At 39.1% G+C, this 20878-nt stretch overlaps 1 long non-coding RNA gene across 3 annotated transcripts in view; it reads left to right on the top strand.

Moving 5' to 3' along the window:
- The first annotated feature begins 387 nt into the window (after nt 1-387).
- Nucleotides 388-20878, top strand: part of LOC122463634 — a 56099-nt gene continuing 35608 nt past the window's right edge. For 2 of the 3 annotated variants that reach the window (XR_006287182.1, XR_006287180.1), the window contains exon 1: nt 530-663. This is a non-coding gene — a long non-coding RNA (uncharacterized LOC122463634). Of the gene's footprint in view, nt 475-529; nt 664-20878 lie in introns of those variants that run through there. The other variant, XR_006287181.1, reaches the window with a different exon arrangement.

The raw sequence follows: 20878 nt of genomic DNA, 5'->3' as shown, positions 1-20878 counted from the left end.
ATAACTTGACCTTCCAGGCAGATCACTAGTCTTCCCCATCAAGGGTATTAAAGACACTCCATGCAAAATAGCAGTCTTCCCTTCACTGCTGTGACTATGCCACTCCACCAGCAGCTGGTAGAGGAACGGGGGCCAGCCCTCTACTCTAGGTTCCAGTCCAGGGACCCTATGTTTAGTAACAGTGGTCTGCATTCTCTCAGGTCCCGTTGCTCTTTCCCTGGATTCCTTCCTACATGTTCTGACTCCCTGTCTCTGGATGTATTAGCCAAAACTCCCTCTTCCTAAGGAATAACTGTAGGCTACTTGGTTCTGTAGCCCCAAACACACCTGCATACTCTCAGGGAGTGATTGCAGATTACTTCCTCTGAAGCCCCCTTCTGCTGCCAACTTCCTGGTTTTCTACCAGCCCCACCTGGGGCTCCATCTGCAATCAGCCTTTCAGTCCCTGGTTGTTCCTCAGGTGCAGCCTTTCAGGTAAATTATACTAATTTACCTGCTCTGCCTTGTGTGGTGTGAACACCTCATCACAGGCATTCACTGTGTATACTTTTTTTTAACCTGCTCTTAAAGTAGATTGAACTTGATCAGTGTATTATTTTACAGATGAACAGACCAGTGTAAAGATCAACCTTTCTTATAAACAGGACTACATTCAGTAATAAGGTAACAAAACTTCTTAATAGTCTATGTCAGTGCCTCTCAACGTTTCCAGACTGCTGTACACCTTTCAGGAGTCTGATTTTTATTATGTACCCCTGCCCACAAGTTTCACCTCACCTAAAAACTACTTGCTTATAAAATCAGACCTAAAACTACAAAAGTATCACAGCACACTATTACTGAAAAATTGCTTACTTTCTCATTTGTACCATATAATTATAAATTAAATCAATTGGAATATAAATTTGTACGGACTTTGCTAGTGCTTTTTTATTTGCCTAGTTTTACAACAGGCTACATATATAGATGAGTTAATGTATCCCCTGGAAGACCTCTGTGCACCCCCCGGTTGAGGATTATTGGTCTATGTAACTGCAGCTTGCAACTGCCCTGTGCTTCTTTGTTTCTGCTCCCCAGTAGGAAGCACATCACAGGAAATAAAAGTCTCCATGAAGAGTATAGTGAAAGTGTGGCATCTCTACACTTCTGGAGGACTTATTCTATAGCACATCTTCCTTTTTTTAAAACCATTTCTACATTTCCTGAGTGAACTAAAATGCTATTAAATTAAACCAACAAAATATAGCAAATGCAATAACTGACTTAACTCTTTACAGTGTTCTCTTATAACATTTCAGTAATCTTCCCGAACTGCTGTATTGTAAATCCTCTTTAGGGACATCCTTGTGTGTAACAGACTTTTCAATCTCGTAGTTAATAACAGGGTATTTTTGAATTGTTTTCAACTTGTATGTCTGTTCCCACTTTACTTCTCACAGGCAAGTTGTCAGGTATCTTCATCTGTGATCAGAGAGTGAGAGCAAGATGACCTCTTTGATCACAGTGCCTTTGACTGGCTAATACCCTTATTGCCAAATTCTCACTAAGTCCTTGTTTGTTTGTTTTTAATTGTGTGAGAGGTCTTTTTTCCTATATTGTAGTATTTGTCTGATTGTACTTTCCCAGTCTTTCCCTCACTATCACAGACTCTTTCGTTATCCTTTTTTTTTTTTTTTTTTTTTGTCCCTTATCTGGTAATTATTTGTATGTGGTAGATCTCAAATATGGACCTTCTTTTGTATCCATTGCCTATTTGAGCAAATTCCTCTCCATTCAGCTGATCCATTGGCATAAGGATATCTGGTAGATGTCTCACAATGGAAGTTGTATACTTTACTAAAGTCGAGGAATTCTGTGTTCTTGAACTGTGATCCATTGTCAGTTAGAATTCCGTGACATGCAAATAATGTATTTGACAACTGTTGGAGCTTTAGTATCTTCAAGTGTGACTACTTCTAGGAAATTAGTAAAGTAGTCCCATTATAATCAAGCGCTCATATCTTCCCAGGCTGAGGCTGAACATGTGAATTTTGACTATGTCCTACAGAATCACAAATTGTCTGCAGTATCATTGGTTCTTTCTGCTGAGAATCTCTGTACTTCTGACATATTCCATGCCTGCTCATCCTTTCTTTGATTTCACTATATCTGTGGCCAGAATAAAATTTAGCTAGCTCTCCTTTTTGGATTTGATCAGTCCCAGGTGACCTTTTATGTATTCATTCCAATATTTTGCTTCTCATCACTATGAGAATCACAATCTGTGTCCCTTTCAAGAGCATTCCTGAAATCAATGAAAGCTCATTTTTATAGTGGGAATAGGCAGATGGAAAGCACGGATTTTTTCCCCTCTATCACTTATAGCTGGTATTACTGCTTGCAGCATTTCATCTTTAGCTGTTTTTCTCTCCCACATACCTGGAGATACAACATATGATACTTCTGTCATGTTCACCTGTATGTTTACTACATGTTTCAGATCAACAGGCTGTGTACTGACACACAGAGCATAAGCTCTTGAAAGTGTGTCTGTCATTACAAAGTGGTATCCAGGTTGGAACTGCAGGGTCACATCATACTTTTGTGTTTTCAGAAGTAGTCTCTGTATCCTGGGTGGTGCTTCACCAATCATCTTTTTGTGTATTGCAATCAGTGATTTGTGATCAGTTTCTTCTTTGAAGTTACAACTCTTGAGAAAGTCATGAAATTTTGTACATCCAAACACCTAGTGTTTCTTTTTCACTTTGTGCGTACATTTTTTCTGTGGCTGTCATAGCTCTAGGTGCATATGGGATTGCAAACCAATCATTTCCACAACCCTGTAATAGTACTGCTCCCTGCTCTGCTCAAGTCATCTGTGGAGAATTTGATGTCTTTCAGTGGCTCAAAAAATTGCAGCACAGCAGCTGATGTCAGAATGTGCTTTAAATCACTGAACTCTCTTTCATGCTTTGGCTTCCATGCCCATTCAGTGCCCTGGTGGAGATGTTTCAGGTGAGTTGCTCAAGCAGTACAGTTAGATATGAACTTGCTGACATAATTCAATATGTCTTGTAGCCTTTGAATTTCCTTTTATCTTCTGGTCTCAGCATGTTCAGTATTGCCTGAATCTATGATTTATTGTGCAAGATTCTCTTTGAGGTCAGTCTCTCAACCAAGTATGTAATTTCTACTATTTGAAATTGACTTTTGGCCTTATTCATTGTAAGATTATTAGATCCTGCAATTTCCAATACTCTCCTCAGTTTTCCCTGATGTTGAACAGCAGTGTGTTCCCAAATTATTATGTCATCAGTGAACACTTTCACACCTGCTAGCTTCTCTAGCATCTGGCTCATTGTATCATTAAATAACTATAGATCTAAAGGTTTCAGAGTAACAGCCATGTTAGTCTGTATTCGCAAAAAGAAAAGGAGTACTTGTGGCACCTTAGAGACTAACCAATTTATTTGAGCATAAGCTTTCGTGAGCTACAGCTCACTTCAAAAGCTTATGCTCAAATAAATTGGTTAGTCTCTGAGGTGCCACAAGTACTCCTTTTCTTTATAGATCTAAACATATTCTAAGAGGCAGTCTTTGGAAGCAGTATCTGCCAAATGTTGAGTTGGAAGTAGGGCTCTCAATTAATCGCAGTTAACTCACACAATTAACTCAAAAATATTAATTGTGATTTTAAAAATTAATCATGATTAATCACAGTTTTAATTACACTGTTAAACAATAGAATACCAACTGAAATTTATTAAATATTTTTGGATGTTTTTCTACATTTTCAAATATATTGATTTCAATTACAACATACTACAAAGTGTACAGTTCTCACTTTATATTATAATTTTTATTAAAAAATGATAAAAGAAATAGTATTTTTCACTTGTCAGTTCATATTATACAAGTACTTTATCTTGTGTACAATCTCTTTATCTTGAAAGTGGAATGTATAAATGTAGGGTTTTTTTGTTTGTTACATAACTGCATTCAAAAATAAAACAATGTAAAATTTTAGAGCCTACAAGTCCCCTCAGTCCTACTTCTTGTTCAGCCGATTGTTAAGACAAACAAGATTTTTTACATTTATGGGAGATGATGATGCCTGCTTCTTATTTACAATGTCACCTGAAAGTGAGAGTAGGCATTTGCATGGCACAAGGTATTTACATGCCAAATATGCTAAATATTCCTACGCCCCTTTGTGCTTTGGCCACCATTCCAGAGGACGTGCTTCCATGCTGATGATGCTTGTTAAAAAAAAAATAATGTGTTAATTAGATATGTGACTGTACTCCTTGGGGGGAGAACTGTAAGTCTCATGCTCTGTTTTACCTGCATTCTGCCATATATTTCATGTTATAGCAGTCTCGGATGACGTTTTAAGAACACTTTCACTGCAGATTTGACAAAACGCAAAGAAGGTACCAATGTGAGATTTCTAAAGATAGATGCAGCAATTGACCCAAGGTTTAAGACTCTGAAGTGCTTTCCAAAATCTGACAGGGACGAGGTGTTGAGCATGCTTTCAGAAGTCTTTAAAAGAGACACATTCCAATGTTGAAACTACAGAATCCGAACCACCAAAAAAGAAAATCAACCTTCTGCTTGTGGCATCTGACTCAGATGATGAAAATGAAAATGTGTTAGTCCATACTGCTTTGGATCATTATCGAGCAGAACCTATCATCAGTACAGATGCATGTCCTCTGGAATGATGGTCGAAGCATGAAGAGGCATATGAATCTTTAGCATATCTGGCATGTAAATATCTTGTGACATTGGCTACAAAAGTGCCATGTAAACTGACCATTCTCACTTTCAGGTGACATTGTAAATAAGAAGCGGGAGGCATTATCACCTGCAAATGTAAACAAACATGTTTGTCTGTGCTATTGGCCGAACAAGGAGGACTGAGTGGACTTGTAGGTTCTAAAGTTGAATGCAGTTATTTTTTGTCCATAATTCCACATTTGTAAGTTCAACTTTCATGATAAAGAGATTGCACTACAGTACTTGTATTGAAAAATACTGATTGAAAATACGATTTCTTTTTTTTATAATGCAAATATTTGTAATCAAAAATAAATTGAGCACTGTACACTTTGTGTTCTGTGTTGTAATTGAAATTAATATATTTGAATATGTAGAAAAACATCCAAATATTTTTAAATAAATGGTATTCTGTTTAACAGTGCAATTGACTGTTGGATTAATTGCAATTAATTTGTTTAATCACTTGACAGCCCAAGTTGGAAATGCAGATCTTGGAGATCTCACTGTCCACGGGGATCACCAAAATGTTGCCAATTCATCTAATTAGCTGAAGAATTTGGCTCCAGTGAATCAATAATAATTCCCTTCTTGTGGCAAATGGAAGTGTTCTCTTTTTATGTTTTTGTTCAGCTCTTTAGGGTCCACACAGAGATGTAGTCCCCATTCCTAACGAATGAACCCAATCTATTGGTGCTTCTAGTCTCTGAACGATGCCATTTACTATCATATTTGCAGCTTTTCTTCTAGCCTCTTTCTTAAGCCTTGTAGAACATTGTGTGTGGCATGTACCACAAGTTCTACATCTTCTCTTAACCATATCTTGTACGTCACTAGGAGGGCACCCATTTCCTGTGACTACATCTTCATATGTTGCTATGAATGCTTTTATATCTGGTTTTATGTTGTCTTTCAGTCTCTGTATGGCGCACATCCTCTGAATGAGACCAAGCATGTAACACCTATGTAGACTCAAGTCTGGTTTCTTGCCTGTGTGTGTGTGACCATATATTCTGGTTTTATCATTTTCCCTTTGTATTTAAGTGTCACTGCACACACTCCCATCAGTGGCATTGTATCTCCACTATAGTCTTTCACAGACACTTTTGATTAATAAGGTTAAGATTTTATCACGGTTATTTTTAGTAAAAGTCACAGTCAATAAACAAAAATTCAGGGAAGCCCACAACCTATCCACTGGGGGGAGATGGGAGGACTAACAATCTGAAACCCACTGTAGACGGGGTGGGGCAGCTGACAGCTCCTCCAGCCCTACTGCTGCAGGTGGCAGGGGCTGAAGCTGAAGAAGTCACAGAGGTCAGTGACAAAATTGTATCCTTTATTATTACATTAACTTGTGCCCCAGTATTTATTTTATGTGCATATTTTAGTTCCTGGATCTTTTGAGTTTTCAGCCTACTCCATTCCTGTGCTTAAGAACATCTTTTCCTCTTCCCTTGAGGTATCTGTCTGCATTTAATACATGCACTTTCAGGCTTTCTCTGCACATTTTAGCATAATACTTGGGTTTATTAAAGTTTCTTCATATTTGTCCAAATGCTAGGTATTTCCTATACTCATTATGGTTGCCACATCACTGATATTATTTCAAACTTTCTATGTATCTGTCTTTTGCCAATTTAATTTCTGTGAATGTTTCCCTTTGTGGTTTAGCTATTGCATTCACAGTCATACGCTCATGTGTTGTCCAGGCTTTTTATTTGTGTTTCTCTTTGGTCTTCTGCTTGGCATGTAGATACTGTCCCTTCTAGCATAAACTCTATCTCCCTTAATAAGCATACACAGACTTTGTTCTCTAGAGTTACAATAAAATTCTGGGTTGTACTGGGAGTGCCTTTTAATAATCACAGGACTGGGTTTTTAGTTGCAGTTTTAACTCCCCCATTGTTTCCCCATCATTCTGTGTTATTTAAAATATAAATCTCTCATAAGTAATATTTGTAGGTATAAGATAGATAAGCCCTTTATTATGAACAGAACTATGGACTGCAGTGAAATAGCAAACATTCTACTATACTACTTTGTGTAACTGAAGCCTGTGAGTGGTCTATCCTGGGTTTCTTTTTTTCCACTCCCCAAAAGGAAGCATGTCCTAGGAAACCAAAGACTCTATCTACATCAGTGGTGGGCAACTTGCAGCCCATCAGGGTAATTTGATTGCAGGCTGCGAGACATTTTGCTGACATTGACCATCTGCAGGCATGGCCTGCTATACGCCTACAGTGTGTAGAAAATGTGATCTCTACACCTCCTGGAGTACTCACTCTATTAGCACAATTGGGAACTCTCACCACATTAATCAGGAAAGAAGAGTTGCTGTGGGGAAGTGCTGTTAACACAAGCCTGGAAGAGGAGGTAAAGCTCCCCTTTACTAAACTCTGCCTGACACTGTAGTTAAGTGCTAAGACTTTGTACAAAGGTATTTTCATCCTTTCCTCTGTGTTGTACTGAATGTGTGTTTGTGACTGTTTATTGATTAACCAAGTGCAAGAGACTCTTTGGCTCTGCATTGAATACTCAGAAAGTATGAGACTGTGGCTGCTAATCTTCATAATATAGCAATATTTTAATTCCATTTTTACAGTAGAATAAGGAGCCTGGGGGACAATAAATAAATATGCAAGGAAGTGTCCCTATTTCATACTTTGAAGTAGACAAACAAATCTATATTTTATAAATTCTGATAATTCCTAGCTAGTAGTGACTTTAACATTGCAGTAGCATAGCTCAATCCTTTCCGGAAAGAAATCAAGGGTACATTAAAAGACAACAGTTGAGTATTGTAGTGCTGCAGAAGCCAAATAACTGGGTTACATCATTCTGAGATATGGCTGTATGTCAGCACTGTTGCTCTTTCCCTGCAATCACGGCAATGAATTACAGTAACACATTCAATCTTGATAAATTATATACTCAGCTTCTGCCTGAATTAAACGGACTGCAATCCAGATTGGTGCAGCCACATATTAACACTGAATCCACCATTTCCTGTCTACATCTTAGTAAATTATGTGTTTGGTGGTTGCTAGCTTGCATGCATTGATTAGCATTGCTGTTACAGCTTTTAACAGATCTGTGTCAAAATGAAATAAAAAGTAGGACAAAACATTTTGCTGTGACAGTTAACTCCGACCAGTTCAGTTATATACATAGTTTTTACAGGCAATGTTAAGAACCATTAAAACAATCATTCTGAAGAATGATGTGAAAAAATAGTTATTTTTGCAATGATTTGACTAGTCTTACCCAGTTCTACTGGTAAATAGTAAGAGCGGAGGTTGGCACAAATGCTTTATAACTTTTACCTTTTGTAAAGTTTTTTTTTTTTTTATTAAACTCTACTTGGAAATAATGTGCTATATAAAGTCTTCAGTTAGATTTAGAACAACTAATTTTAAGAAATCCGTTACCTCTATATTTTTATAAAATATATGATCTATACTACATGCTTCGCAACTAGGGATTACTTGATATTGAAATTCAAATTACTCTTGCTACCTTAGCCATGACTAAAACTGACTTTCAGAACTTTGTGTCAAAAACATATGGGTAGTTGCTTTCTTAATTTGCACAAACTACCACAGTTGTGTACACAAAGCAAGCATTTGCATGCACAAATGAAAATATAGCTTTGCACACTTGCAAATATCTGATTTGTGTGTGTCAATTAGGAGTATAATTTTGAACATATTTTCCCTTATATATGTGAATTTATGGCAATCTGACCAACACTGGCATTCTGAATTATTAATTATTAATTTATAGAAAGCAGTGTGGACCAATGGATAAGACAGTGGCATGGTAATTAGAAGACTGGGGCTAACATTGACTTGCTGTGTGACATTGGGCAAATCACTTTGGATGGATGTGCCTCAGTTTGCTCATCTGTAAAATAAAGATGATACCTAGACACTCTTCTAACATGCTTTGCAAACTATCGGTGAAAAACCTATATATGTGCTAAATATCTCTGTTGATTATACTGAGAATTCATTTTCAGCTAGTCAGAAGAGGAAAGAGTGCTGCATGGTTACAGCTGCATGATTAGACTCCCCCATTTCACTTATGCAAAAAACTGTACTGATTGTAGATATCTGGTTAGCATATTTGCTGTTTGCTTATGCTCAATAAATATGCAGTATGAATATTCCTATACTTTATTTTGACTAACAATGACTGTCAGCCAATTGCAGTGTATATATTTGTGTAACCCCTGCATAGATGTTTCTTAATCATGCAGGACCATATTGTGACAGGCCTTTATGCAAATATGGGAATGCTCATGAAGGCTCCTCAAGCTTTAGGAGGTAGGCCTGTTTCAGTGCTAGTCTAAGGGGAAAGCAGAGACTACTTCCTTAATGTTCCTCTTGGGGCAAATGGTGCCCCAAATGCAGTAGGAGCTGGGGATAAAGCAGACCTCTGGCTTCTCTTCACTTGTATGCCTTCATGAGCCACCCTTCAAGGTGCATTCTGTGCAGTCCCCCTGCATACTGGGCAACTCAGGGGAGGGTCTATAGATCTCTGAGGGTGTTAGTATGTCTGTGGTGTATGTTATAAGATGTTATAAATACAATATTTTACTGTAAGCAATATTAGCATATATTTCTTCCATCACTAATGCTTTGATAGGAAATATTTTCTTTCCTAGTACAATGGGGCCCTGATAGTCAAAGTAACCTTTTTTCAAGAAGGGGATAATGTCTTACATATTTGCTGCTAATTTGCCAGCAATGCTAGCACAATTATCAAAATCCAAGAGACACCTAGGGAAGCTAATTATTGTACAAGTATGTACCTGTTGTGATACAGGAGGGCCAGGGAGCAGTGGTAGAGTGGAAATATATAAGCCCTAAGCTAATTAAGGCATGGTTCCCTGTAGACTAGGGAGGGTTGCTACAGGTTAATTGGAGCATCTGTAGTCAATTAAGCCCCGTCAGGAACCTAATAAAACCCCCTGCTTCAGGCACTCAGGGGAGTGGACCGGACCTTTGAGGTGTGTTGTAAGATTTGAAAGACCAGAGAACTGACATAAGGGAGACCCTGCCCCCGCAGGGGAGGGAGACTTCCTTCCCCAGCATCTAAGGACCAAAGGTTCCCCACCCAAGGGGGAAGAGGGTAAGAACCTGCAGGGGTTGAGAGGGGCTGGGGCTCAGGCTCAGAGTGAGGAGCAAACCCAGGCCCCTCCCCTGCTTCCCTCCTCTACCACCTTCGTGGGCCACTAGTGGGGATCTTGGCAGCCCAAGTGCAGGGGCAAGGGGTGGTGTCTTAACCCCCCTGCCAAGAAAAGCGCAGGACCCACCATACTAACTTGTTTATCCCCCCCCCTCCCCCCCCCCGCACACACACACACACTGTTCCTCAGACGTTCTCGTCAACTGCTGGAAATGGCCCACCTTGATTATCACTACAAAAGGCTTTTTCCCCCCTGCTCTCCTGCTGGTAATAGCTCACTCTCATTACAGTGTGCATGGTAACTATGTATATAAATCTCCCCACTGTATTTTCCACTGAATGAATCCGATGAAGTGAGCTGTAGCTCACGAAAGCTTCTGCTCAAATAAATTTGTTAGTGGCTAAGGTGCCACAAGTACTCCTTTTCTTTTTGCGAATACAGACTAACGTGGCTGCTACTCTGAAACCATACTAACATTGGCCATCTTGCCACATTATACATGACTCTTTCCCCTTAGGCTTTAACAAAAATGAAGAACAGTCATACACTCTTTGGGAAGCATCAGGGCTGGCCATGGCTGGAGATGATACATTGGATGGGAAGGGCCAGGGCTCTGAGGTGACACTGAGTATACTCTGTCTCAGGTTCTTGGCTGGCTGGTAATTTCTCACATGCTCAGGATCTAACTGATCCCTATATGTAGGGTTGGTAAAGCATTTTCCTCCATGTCAGATTGGCAGTGACACTGGGGATTTTTTGCCTTTCTTTGCAATGTGGACACAGGTCACTTGCCGGGATTATCTGGGTGTATCTCACTTAATCATTTCCCTGCCATTGTAGGGGCCTCAAGCGCTGGTGCATATCGGACCTACCTATTCTCTCCCTATTTCCAGTTTCCTGTGGGCTGTAATTCTTTGCTCTAATTTCAGTTGTTGGATTTGGTGTGCAGATGCTGAGTGGTGGTGGTGGCCTGTGATATACAGGAAGTCTGACTGGATCATCTGGTGGTCCCTTCTGGCCTTAAATTCTGTGAATCTAAGTAAAAATGTTTGAATTGAAAACCAGTTTCAATTTAGTTCTTTAAGATATCACTTGGTAAAGGGATTTTTATTTGCCCATTTTAAAACTTTTAATAAAAAAATCCTTAGGAACATTTCAAAGGAGTAGAAATCCTACTACATATATTCCAAGTGACAGGACATATATATAACCCAAATTGTAAATAATTTTTATTATTGGCTTCAAAAATCTAAATACAGGGAACTTAACAGATATGTTTAAAATTAAATTGGACAATAATACTTGCAAACAGACTGCAGGGGAAATTTCTGAAGTGGTAGGTGGATGGGATAGATGGCCTATTAGTTCTTGTATTAATTTGCTTCCAATGTTTAAAATGTGGTTTTATGGCTCAGAAGATTGGTAATACAATATGAAGCCATTCATTAATCCAAATCCAGTTTAAGCTGATAGTGATCAAAAATAATTGAATACGATCAAAAACTGACTTGATTTAATTTCTATTGCTTCAGGATTTCACTAGTTCAGAATTGATTTTTCTCCTTCCACAGCTGCCCCCAAGTGAAAACAGGAGGGGACAAACTAAAGGGAAAAAATAACCAAAAATTTTCCTGAGACTCAGAAATAGTCTACATAGTAATTTGAGGCTTAAATGATTATCACTTATTAAGGATTATGTATATATCTAAAGATACAATTGACTTCTCACACCTTTGCATTATAGCTTCAATTCAGAAAAGCACTTAAGCATAAAATCAGTGGGACTTAAGCACATGCTTTAAGTCAAGCATATGCTTAAATGTTTTCCTGAATTGGGGCCTGTGAACGTAGCAAGTCTTCATAACCATGTATTCCTATTGATGTTACTCTTATGATCCCTCTGTATGTTACACTGACTTGTTGTGTTTTGCTTAAATTTGCTTATAAACTAATTGTGGCTAGCACAGTCTCTTACTAGAAGTTTGTGCAATGACTAGAACAAAGGATCCTTGATGCCAGTTGGGTATTCTGAGCACTAATGTAGTACAAATACATAAATAATAATGATATGAATGTGCTTATTCTTATTTTATCCAAACCATTAGAACCAATCTCTAGTACTGCCCTCCATAAAAAGAACAAAATGTGGTTTCTTCCAATAAGAATTCATTGCTGGTCAACAATCCAAACTTCAGAGATTGGACACAAATCAAATTTGACTGACCCTCAAATTCTAGCTATTCTATCCTTGCCAATAGTCACAGTCTGTTCAACACTGTGAAAAGTTGTAAAAAAAAAAAAAAAAAAAAACATTCAAGTTTCTTGATTAAGAAACTGATCAGGTTTCTTTGTCAATACGGAGACAGAATCCATCTTGCAGAAAGAAACGCCTGCTGTAGTCATATTAAAGAAAATATTAAGTATCTCTGAAATCTGGATGTAATTGTTGTGTTATAACTCTCATTCTTCTAATTTAATATTATGCTAATGGAAGTTGAGCTTTTATCAACTGGGGCTAATATATGTGATCTTTGAATTTACATATCTTGAGCTTTTGGTTTTCTAATCACGTTTTGTTTTGTGTGAAGAGGTGGAAATATGTGGCAACAAATACTAAGAATACCTTAAGAACTCTTAAGGTCATTTAATTCCAAACAAGCAAAGGCAGATATTTTTAAAGCCTCAGTATCACCATACATTGGCAAGTGTCCCCCACAAACTGGCCTCAATCAGTGTAGAAATGATGCATGCCTCTCCATCAGCCTCACCAGGGGCCTAATTAAAAGTCCCTCAAAACTGCCCAGGTTGTACGGCATTAGCAAATGAACATGATGTGAGTTCCCTATGTAAATCAGCAGCAAGCTTCCTCATGTTCAGCTAGGAATTAAATGAGAGATCCAAAAAACTTGATATCTTAAAGAATTACCTGTAGAAATTTGAGTCGGAGACAGTGATTGTGAAAATGGTGCTGGACGAGGGAGTACAATATAAAAAGGAGATGAGGACTTTACGGGTGGGACTTTCAAAAGAGCCTGGCTTTCATTTATGACTTGTGCTCCAAAGTCACTAAGGCCCTTTTGAATACCCCATCCTATATGTCTAATAAACAATTACACAATCGTATTGAGAAGAAGAAACTGTAGATTGTAGAAAGTTAAGTGAGAGTCAGAAAGTTATAAGTGTGTGGCATATGGTGAATAGATCCTGATGTGACACTACACGCTATTTGTCATAGTGATATTATTCTATATGATATGATTATGGCATAATTATGGTGGGTTTTGTACAAGATGGGTCATGTAAGGTGTCATTGGAAAAGTTATGATTTGCTGAATAGGATTATCCTATTTGTATGCATGTGTTCTTTTTTTGGATCTGAAGTTATGAATATTGACTATGTATCTGTATTTCAAATGTGGTTGTACCTGGGTGACACCCACTAGGCAAAATGCTTCCAGTCTAGACAGCTGGTTGTGAAGGGCCTATTCAAGGTAATCAGCCATTCGGGGAAACAATAGTTCTTAGAAGAAGCTTATCCCCCACCAAGCCTTCCTGAGAACACTCCAGATAGCAGCTATTACTCATAGGCTATGACTCAGCAGGCCATGCAAGGGCATGTGACCAGACCACATGTCCCTGATCTCCATTTTGGGTACCGGTAGTTTTCCATGAACTGGGCTGGGAACTATTTTTGGAACAAAGTGTTCCCACCATATGGTAAAGTTATATAAGGTGGGGTGTGACAACATTGAGGGGCCTCACTCCCTGCACAAAGACATTCCTGAAAACATCTGAGAAACAAAGACTGAACTGGGGGAAGTGCTGGTCCTAGGCTAAAGGGATTTCTAGCCTGTGTATGGAAACGTGGTGGACTGCTTGTATCCTCAGACAGGGTGAGAAATTGCTAATTCATATCCAATATTTCTAGTATTTTAGGCTTAGATTGTGGTTTTGTTTATTTACTAAGTAACCTGCTTTCATCTGTTTGCTATCACTTTTAATCAGCTAAAATCTATCTTTTGTAGTTAATAAACTTGTTTTTTGCTTTATCTAAACCAGTGAGCCTTTAGCTGAAGTGTATGGGGAAAATCTCAGCTTGGTTAACACATGCTTGGTGCATATTCCTCTCCACATTGAGGAAGGGGCAAACTATTTATGAGCTTACATTGTACAGATACCTGTGCAGTGCAAGACAGTATAATTTTGGGTTTATATTCCAGCGGGGGGTGCATATCTGGGGAGGTAGGAGTTATCTTGGCTGTAGCCTCTTTATTGTTGCTTCACGCAGTGGCTGGTCAGCCTGCATGCAACTAGGTGTGTCCCTGCTGTGCAAATTCTGGTGAAAATGTAGGACTGGGAGTGGTCTACAGTTTGTCACAGCAGCACACTGTGAGTGGAAACCCCTGCTGATGAGTCAGAGGGCTCAGTGGAACCCCAGTTCCAGGTGGCATACCTTAGGGAATCAGTCACACCTGAGTTACAGGAATATTTATTCCTGAAATACTGAAAATTTGATTTTAAGGAAAAATCTGTCTCTGATAAACTTCATAGAATGCCTTTACAGAAAATGCTTATTACATTGGAGAATTATTTTTGTTAAAATATTAGTAGAATTAAATATTTTTTTCGTCCCAGATCAACACATAAGGAAACATCTATTTATCTATCATTATCATTTACTGCCAACCATGTGTCAAATAAGATTTATAGGGTTTACAAATTTGCTGTAGCATATTTTGTTGACAAAATGAATAAGTGGTCTTTATATATTGGCTAAAATACAGGTACCAGTATGGTGGGATGCTATATTTATTTTAGCATGAGCTTTCGTGAGCTACAGCTCACTTCATCGGATGCATAGCATATTGTGGAAACTGCAGAAGACATTATATACACACAGAGACCATGAAACAAAACTTCCTCCCACCTCACCCCCTCTGTGTGTATATAATGTTTTCTGCAGTTTCCACGATATGCTATGCATCCGATGAAGTGAGCTGTAGCTCACGAAAGCTCATGCTCAAATAAACTGGTTAGTCTCTAAGGTGCCACAAGTACTCCTTTTCTTTTTACGAATACAGACTAACACGGCTGTTACTCTGAAACCTATATTTATTTTGTGATTCAAAATCTGCTTATTCTTGTTGGAGAACGGACAGATACTAAACAACTTAAAGTGTAGTTATACCTAATGAAGTGACTATAAAAATTATAACATTGGTGGTTCCAAATTTAGTTTCTCTATAGATCCGTTCTGTAAAGTCATTTGGGGTTTTGAAAACAAGTTGTGTTGATTCTGCTTTACATCATCAGTTTAGGAGAGGGAAAAGATTCTATAATGTAATGGATTTTTTTTTAATCAATACAGAACAGAACCCAGTCCATTTTTATGTATTGGTTCTGCTAACAATAGTAATGACTTGGGATTGGTCAATAAAGTAAGAACATGCAACTGAGATACACAGGAAGTAGATGTGAGTCAAAGAAATATAGGAAGCAGATATGCTGAATGAGAAGGACAGTTTTCCATGGTGACTTTTTAAAATCACAACCATGCTTCTTTTGCTTGGAGGAGAAAAATTAGAAAAAAGAGAAGTTTATTAAACAGTAATATTGCTTAAAACCTTTTAAAAGGCCTTGAAATTTTCCAACATTTTGCATTTCTTGAAGACTCATGGAACTTAAACCTTCACCTAACTGTGGTGCATGAAAAAGAAATTTAAGTTCACGTGTGGTCAGACATTCATAAGAATTTATTTTCACTATAATTATTTTTTTTTGTCATGGTACCTTGTTTTGTTTCTTTTCTTTCTCTCTCCACAATCCACTTAAATTGTTTCATGCCCCAAGATCAGGGCTGTAACCAGGGGCAGCCACCCAGGTTTCAAATCCATACAGGTGGAAAAATGGGGCGATATGTGGGAGGAGGGCATGTGGGGTCATGGACACTCCAGATTTCTGCCATCTATTTAGCAGAGGTTTTCAAATTGTGGGGAACTCTCCCTAGGTGGGCACATCCCACAGTTTGAAACCTGCCAAAAGCCAGTGGATTGGAAGCTTGTGGGAGCCATTTGGGCCCCTTGCTATCTGCATTGTTAGGTGGAATGTCTGGGGTACTAGGAGAATGTGCTGACCAATAGCACTTCCTTCTCCTGCTGAAAGGTGCAGCATGCCTCACCTATGCTCTTACCATGACAGCCCTCCCTGCCCTGTTCCCTGAGCTGGGCCACCTTTACACAGTGGGTCGCTCTCCAGGCAGGGCTAGTGTCACAGCTCCAAGCTGTGCCCCTGGAGAGCTCTTGCCTTTTCCCCCAAAGGAGCCCAGTGCTGACCAGTGACACCCCCTGGAGTCAGTCTCTACCCACAAAGCCCAGCTGCCATGAGATGCTCCTGAGGTGCTCCCAGAGCAGGCCTCCCTACAAGCTTGCTGCTGCCCTGGTGCTCATAGCCTGACACTCCCACAAGTAGGCCAGGCTGCTCCTACCAGCTTCTGATGTGCCAACTCTTGACAGGAGGTGATGATTTTCAAACTGTTAAATGGAAGACAGAAATCTGGGGAGCATGTGACCCATGTGCCCCTCACACATTGCCTCTAGGGGGTGCAAATATGTTTGCTCGCCCTGGCTCTGCACAGTGTATCTGGCGGTTCTGAGGATGTTAGCACTTGCAAACAACAAGTGAATAGTTAGGTTAATAATCATCATTATTATTATTACCAATTCAAAATGGAAAATGCCACAAATTCACTAACAGCTTGGTTGTCTGTTTTCTGTTCCTAAATTCAAAGTGTAATATAAACTAATGCTTGCTTTCAGAGCTAGACTCACAGATCCGAAAGGCCAAAGGGGATCTTTGTGATCATTTAGTCTGACCGCCTGTCTAACACAACCAAAGAACTAGCCTAAAATAATTCCTAGAGCATATCTTTTAGTAAAACATGCAGTCTTGAGTAAAAAAATCAGTGGAGACTCTACCATCATCCTAATGGTTAATTAATCTTAGCTAAAATTTACCTTATTTCCAGTCTGAATTTGTCCAGTAAATTTGAACTTCAAGGCATTGGTTTGTATTATACATTTCACTGCTAGATTCATCAGCTATCTTATTCCTTCGATAACTCAGCTGGTAGAGCAGAGGCCTATAGGACCCCTGGGAATCCTTAGGTTGCTGGCTCAACTCCGGCTCAAAAGAGTGGGCTTTTGGTTACACACTCTTCTTTTAGGGGTTAGAGTAGATGACCTCCTGAGGTCTCCTCCAACCCTGATATTCTAAGACTGAAGAGCCCATTATTAAATATTCCCCATGTAGACTCAGACAGTAATCAAGTCACCCTTAACTTTCTCAGTTAACTTTCTCAGTTTCTCAGAATCTAGCAGTGAAATGTATAACACAAACCAATGCCTTGAAGTTCAAATTTACTGGACAAATTCAGACTGGAAATAAGGTAGACTGAACTGCTTGGTAATAGTTTTGTAATGTAATTAAATTTAACATCCATGTGTGTGTTTGGGGTGGGGGGGTATATCAAAGTAACCCACCACAATAGCATTTAACTTCAGAAAGGGGAACTACACAAAAATGAGAGTAAGTTAAATGGAAATTAAAAGGAACAGTCACAAGAGTGAAATGTCTGCAAATTGCAGAGAAATTTTTTAAAAACACAATCACAGAGGCTCAAACTAATCCCCATGGGGGATTTCCAATCTACTGTTTCAAGACTTCCCCAAGATAATTCCAGTCTCTCCTGGGTAGTCCAAAGTAGGCCAGGGTGGCCAATAACCCTACCCAGCAAGACTCGGTGTGGTCCCCTACCATCAGCTGCACTCCTGTTGTGGGTTAGAGCTGTACATCCCTGTGTATGCACTGGAGGTAGCAGGGAGATCCTGATGCATCAAGAAAGTCTAGTGTATATCTCTACTACATCTCATCTTTTACTCCTATGTCAGATAAAAAAGAATTATCAGGATGGTGTGGGTCCACCGCTCAGTGAAGAATGTGAGCTGGTAACAGAAGATTATAGGAAAGCAAATCTGCTCAGTGCCTACTTTGCTTCAGTCTTCTCACAAAAAATAACATGTGACTGGATGACCAGCAAAGTTACCACAGAGAATAAAGGAAGGGATTCAGGTCAAGATAAGTTAAAAAAAAATGTTAGGAAATTGCCTGAGTAATTTGAATGAATTCAAGCCAATTGGACTGAAGGAACTAGCTAAAGATATCTCGGAGCCACTGCATTAATATTTGCAAACTCATGGTTGACAGAGGTCCCAGAAGACTGGAGAAGGGCTAACATAGAACTAAGATCAGTCAGCCTGACCTTGATACCTGGGAAGCTACTAGAGAAATATATAACACATTCCATTTGTGAATACCTGGGGGATAAAGGGGTAACACCTAATTTAGACCCCATCATTTGTATGTATAATTTGGATTATATTTTCCAATGCACATTATTTTGCATTTATCAGCATTGAATTTTGTCTGTCATTTTGTTGCCCAGCCACCCAGTTTTGTGAGATCCCTATGTAATTCTTTGCAGTCAACTTTGGACTTAACTAGCTTGAGTAATTTTGTATTATACATAAATTTTGTCACCTCACTATTTACCCCTTTTCTAGATCATTTATGTATATGTTGAACAACCCAGGTTTCAGTATAGATCCTTGGAAGACCCTGTCCTCTTTCTTGTGAAAACTGATCATTTATTCCTACCCTTTGTTTCATATATTTTATTATCCAATTATTGATCCAGGTGAGGACCTTCCCTTGTCACCCCAAGAAAAGACTCAGGGTCACATTGTAGCCCTTGTGTTGCTTACTTCCAGGTTCCCCAGATGTTAATTTATTAATCTGTTCCTGCAAGGTGAAAGGAGGGGGTCCACCTTCATGAAATTGCCAGGATTTACCAAGGATCTCCCTATGCCCTTCAGGAAACTCCCCAGAATAGACTAGATCTGTTCACCCCTGTGAGGACACGGATACTCAAAGGATTGACACCCAGGCCATACTTTTCCAAAACCAAGTGTTTTCTTTATTTAGTGTAACTAATCTTTCCTAATACAATTAATCAAAAACTAAATTAAAACATAAACATAAATCCCTTTGCAGAGGTATACAAGTTTAAAATATGCAATACTGTAATGTTATACACTTGGAATGGTTTAAGAGATTATGTTCTGCACATGCTGATCAGTTATATGCAGGACACTGAGAGCAATCAAACTCTAAACTTTATAAATAGTAACAAACATACACACACAGACATCCAACTTTATTATCACAAGCATACACATTCATTAACCCTACTTCTGTCATTCTTACTCTCTGCAGGCTTCTCTTTCCCTCTGTTCAGTCATGGTCCTTCTCCTCTGTTCTAGCAACGCTGCTCCTGCTGCCACCCTGCAATTGCTTCTTCCTTCAGGTCTTCTTCCTTGCTATTCTTTGGTCTTTTAGGTTTCTCTGATCATCTTCTCCTTCTTCTCCTGTTCCTAGCCAACTAACTTTTGCCTGCCTTAGATACAGTTTTTGGCCTGTTCTGATGGGAGGATTTGCTAATGCTAGGATTTAAAAAATAAGCCAATCACCTTCAGAGCCTCTCTGATTGATCCATACTTATAGACCAATCATAACTGCAAATATATGGTGAGCCTCACATGTTTTTGGACTGATTATGCCTAACTGACTGCTCCCTGCAGTTTTGGACTGACCTTTACCTAACCTCCGCCCACACTCTGCTTAGCAACACACTAATCTTTGACTGAACTGCTTAGAACTACCGTCTCACTGACCTTGGCTGTATGCCAACATTGATTGCACACTTAAAATTACCAACCTTTAAAATTATAAACCATCACATTTTCTTTAATAGATACTTATTTGTTAATTTATGCATCTTAATGTTATGCTCTACTGCTGCCACCCTATTTCTTACCAATTTAATTACATTTTATTTCAGTGTTCCCCCTATTTTCAGTTAATGGTGGCAAAGCAGTGTTTTTCAATGTTGTGCTAGGAAACAAAGAGTAGCTCAAAATCCTTCGTATCACCCTCTTATCCCATGACTGATTATTTTGCTTAAGAGTCTTTGGTGAATGACGTTGTCAAAGGCTTTCTGAAAGTCCAGGTATTGATGGGTTTTCCCCGTGGTACTCCTGCTTCTCTCAGGCAAGAGGGAACCCCAGTAATTGAACCTAAATACCTGGGAGGACAGGTGACATTCTGCCATTTCCCTTCCAGTTGGGGGGGCAGGACCAGAGGAGCCCCTGGTGTGCACAGAGTGTCAGATTTGCCTTAAAAACTGACCTTGTTTGCTCTATCAAATATCAACCATACTTGGGTCTAACCTTTTTCTTACACAAATATAAAATAGCAGTGAAGTCAATGGAGACATGCTAGCTGAGGATCTGGTCGAACACTATACAACAAAAGCAGAGAAATATGTAATCTGTTCTTTTCCTATATTGACACTTCTGTTGCTCTTTCACCCTGAACAGTTCCAATGTGATTTACAGACTAAAGGCCAAGTTGTGTCTTTGGGTCCATTGGGGTATGATTTCTCCCAGTTCTTTCCTCAGGTACTGCAGCTCCATGCTGTTCCCAGCACAGGGAAGTTCCTACAAAGCACAACTGCATCTTTCACAAAGTGATATAGAACCTATTCTCCAGGTCCATCAGTGAAATGCAGTCAGCTATTTAGTACAACATAGCAAATGTATAATGGCACAAAACAACACTATACAGCACTTTAAGACATAATGTAAAAAATATGGCAACAGAAACAAGGGAAATTGGTTCTGATCCTGCATCCAAGTCAAAGGTGTCACTCCAATTAAAGTAAGCAGAATATTATCAGTTTTGAACCTGGGCATTTAATGCTGCTACTAGGCTAAAGTTCCAGTTTTCATGACAAAAGAGATCTCTTCA

This window comes from Chelonia mydas, chromosome 1 (assembly GCF_015237465.2).
Source record: "Chelonia mydas isolate rCheMyd1 chromosome 1, rCheMyd1.pri.v2, whole genome shotgun sequence".
NCBI lineage: Eukaryota > Metazoa > Chordata > Testudines > Cheloniidae > Chelonia > Chelonia mydas.
Note: the sequence above shows the minus strand (reverse complement) of the source record. Positions and strands in the feature narration are given on the sequence as shown.